Source organism: Tupaia chinensis, unplaced genomic scaffold (assembly GCF_000334495.1).
Source record: "Tupaia chinensis unplaced genomic scaffold, TupChi_1.0 Scaffold148234_1, whole genome shotgun sequence".
Lineage (NCBI taxonomy): Eukaryota > Metazoa > Chordata > Mammalia > Scandentia > Tupaiidae > Tupaia > Tupaia belangeri.
Window position 1 is genome coordinate 4,029,497 of NW_006208084.1, and position 3,487 is coordinate 4,032,983.

Below are 3,487 nucleotides of genomic sequence, written 5' to 3' on the forward strand. Positions count from 1 at the left end.
CATTTCACAACGCCATTGATGTCACGTTATCATTTAATTTATGTCCTTACACCATCCCAACCACATCGAGGGGCATGAGTTACCCATCTGTATCCTCCAAACGTGCACAAGGTGGCACTTGTCACTATTCAAGGTGACATTTTATATTAATGTCCTGATGTGTTTTGTCTCCTTCACTAGATGATTGGCTTAAAGAAGACAGAGACTCGTCCTTGTTCTCCTATGTCCCCAGCACTTACAACAGTACTTTTAGGTCCTCAAGTAGCTTTCTTTGAGCGAATAAATGAAAGTTTGTTAAATGAGTCTATGAATGTATGGTTAAGTCCTGTGAATTTGCTTAGCTCAAATTCCAGTGGGTTTCCCATTGTACTCCAGGGGACAGTTCACTGGAATGGCTTATAAAGACTAAGTAAAATGATAAAAATAGCAAAATGTGGCTTATTTTCAGATGCATTAAGGGAAGGAATGCCACATAATTAAGGTTTAATGAGAACCAGGCCTGGGCAAAAACTACACTGAGAGGCAGTCTCAGGACCCTGCAAGGCATCAGAATAAATCTCAGTGACCCTTAATGATTGTAGGGTCTAGAAAAAATGGAAATGAAATAGAAATGATGAGTTGTGTACTGGAAGGGCTAGCAAAAGGGTGCTGGCCAAAAGGCTTCTGGAACCACCTACAAGGGTGTGCTAGTTCCAGAACAGGCAAACTCACCCATGAACAGGTTTTTAAAGTGCGACATGGGATCGTTCACACTGGTTTGTGTCTGTAGGTTATAAGATAAAGGCAGGCTTTGGAGAGTTCATGGTGCCAAAGTCATTAGCAGTCTGTATTAAGATAAGGCTTGGAGCCGGGCTGGAGGCCTGTAAGCAGAGCCGTCATGTCGCACAAACAAATTTACTGTTCGGACAAATACGATGATGAGGAGTTCGAGTACCGGCATGTCATGTTGCCCAAGGCCATAGCCAAGCTGGTTCCTAAAACCCATTTGATGTCAGAATCTGAATGGAGGAATCTTGGTGTTCAGCAGAGTCAGGGATGGGTCCATTATATGACCCATGAACCAGAACCTCACCTCTGGCTGTTCCGGAGGCCACTACCCAAGAAGGCAAAGAAATGAAGCCGACAAGCCCCTTTTCAGTGCCCAGCTCCACGCAGCTGTCCTTACTTCTAACATCTTTCTGGTAACCTGATCAGGTCGCCTTCCTGTTTCTCACTTTGATATTTAACGGATATCCAATACACCGTTTGAATGTGCTGCTCATTGCTTTGCTTCTTGAGTAGAGCCCAAACCACAGGAGCCCAGACAGATGAGTGCTCTATGGGCCACCAAGTGTGACCCCAGGAGCCACGGTGCCATCTGTCTCCAGAAGAACATGTTTGACAGATGGAGGGAGCATCTGAGACTAAGACCATGGCTGTTCCAGGGATTGTGTAAACTTGTTTTCTTTTTTTCCTGCTGGGTGTTTTATGTATGGTGACTTGTGGGTTTATATTTCAATGTATTAGAAACTTTTCATGTTATTCAAGAAATCTGTTCCATGTTCAAAGCCTTGATTAAAGAGGAAGGTTTTTTTTTTATGATAAGGCTCAATTTGTCTTAGTTCAATTTAACTCAATTTAAATAATCTAACGGACACTTAATGTGCTTCTCATCACACATGGAATAGAAACTAAATTCTTTCAAAAGTCTTAAAGGCCCTATAGGGTGGGACCCTATTCTCCTAGGATTTTATCTCCTTCCAATCTCCCCGCCACTCACAATTTCAGCCTCCTTCCTGGTCCAAACCAAGATTGTTCCTGTCCCAGGAACTTTGCATTTGTGTTCTCTCTGCCTGGCAAGCTCTTTCTTCAGACAGCCACACGGTTTGTTATCTCACTTTCTTTAGGTCTCTTCTCAAATCCCTGAGCATTCTTCCTAACAGAGTATCTTCATCATTTGTACCTGCTTTGCGTACCCAGTTTTATTTCTTTATGACACTTTTCCGTGCCTGATTTTTGATCATCTATGCATTTGTCTCTTTGATAGCTCCTTTAATAGAGTGTCAACGCCATGAAGGCAGGAATTTGCTCAGCATATGTAGATGCTCTAGCAATAGCTTTTGGATGAATGAATGAATATATAAATACCTGCTATGGACCAGCTTCTACACTTGGTGATACTGCAGAGGTCTCGGTCCTCATTGAACTCATGGTCTGATGTGAAAAGCACAGGAAAGAAAACTGTGAAGCTGTCCTCTGGAGAGCCATGACAAAGGACTGTGCAATGACTTACAAGAGGCTGAAGTAGGAGCACCAAAGTCAGTCACGGGTGTGTGAGGTGGCAGTGTGTTAGGAAACACTGTCCCGAGCCTGGATGGGGAAGGGACTAGTGTTCTGAAAAAATCAAGACAAAGGGACTCAGAGGAGGAAACTCAGGGAAATTTTGGGGGATTCTGTATGAGTTGGAGCAGCTGAAGAAGTAGAGTGATGAGAAACATGGAAGATCCTGGAGGCAACAAACACAGGAACACATGGGAGCACGCCGAGCGCGTCACTGGTGCCCTGCTTACTGACTGACTCCCAGAAGCAAGGGTCTGTGCTGGGTTTTATGGAGGACAAAGATGAAACCTGGTCCCAGGGTGCAGTCCAACAAGGGGCTTTACTGTGGCCACATATGCCTATTTTCCAGGGCAGTCCCGGTCGCAACAAGTGATGTGACTGTCCTTAAATGTGTGTTTGACTGTGGACTGAAGCATCACGGCCCCCAGGGAAGAAGGGTAGGTAACTACCAGGTGAGGCAGACCATGTGAAGTGCCTGGGACGTGTTGTTATAAGGTACTCTGGGGTCTGAAGAGGACAGGACCACCAGCAAGAGCTTTAGGGGCCATTGGAGCTGCTGTCAGGGTTGGTGTCTTCAACAAGGTGGCCCTTGGTTTTACTCATTTTCTCTTTTCTTTCTTTCTTACACTCCTCTAGAGGGGATGACTGGGGGACCACAGTTATCATAATGGTTGTCGCTGGACTCCCATGTAGCTGACTGCGGTTCAAGTCCCAGACCTGGTAGCTTAAACTCACGCTGAGCGCGTGTGCGTGCGTGCCCGAGATCCTGAGAGGAGAATGGAGGAGAAGGGATTGTGGCACGGCCAGCGCCCCTGAGGAGTGATTTCTTGCTTTCTGTCTCTGTCTTTCTGGTGAGCACACACGCCCTATAGCAAAAAAACCTCTCCTACAGAGAGAGAGAGAGAGAGAGAGAGAGAAAGGGGATGACCACACACCACAATCCCTTCTCTTCCATTCTCCTTTCAGGAATTGGGGCATGTATGTACACGTGCCTGAAGTGTTTTTCAGCCTCCAGAGCCAGGACTTGAACTGCATAGACGGCCATGCTACATAGATCCAGCTGCCTTGACTACACACTACCAACTGGCTCTCTAATGTTTTTTTTTTTTGGAGAGGTTTTTGCTATCGGGCGCGTGCGCTCACCAGACAGACAGAGAGAGACCTAGAG

General features: G+C 45.8%; 1 pseudogene; it reads left to right on the forward strand.

Annotated features, from left to right (window-relative positions):
• Positions 1–684: 684 nt before the first annotated feature.
• On the forward strand, positions 685–1,117 carry LOC102495329 (cyclin-dependent kinases regulatory subunit 1 pseudogene; annotated as a pseudogene).
• The last annotated feature ends 2,370 nt before the right edge of the window (positions 1,118–3,487 follow it).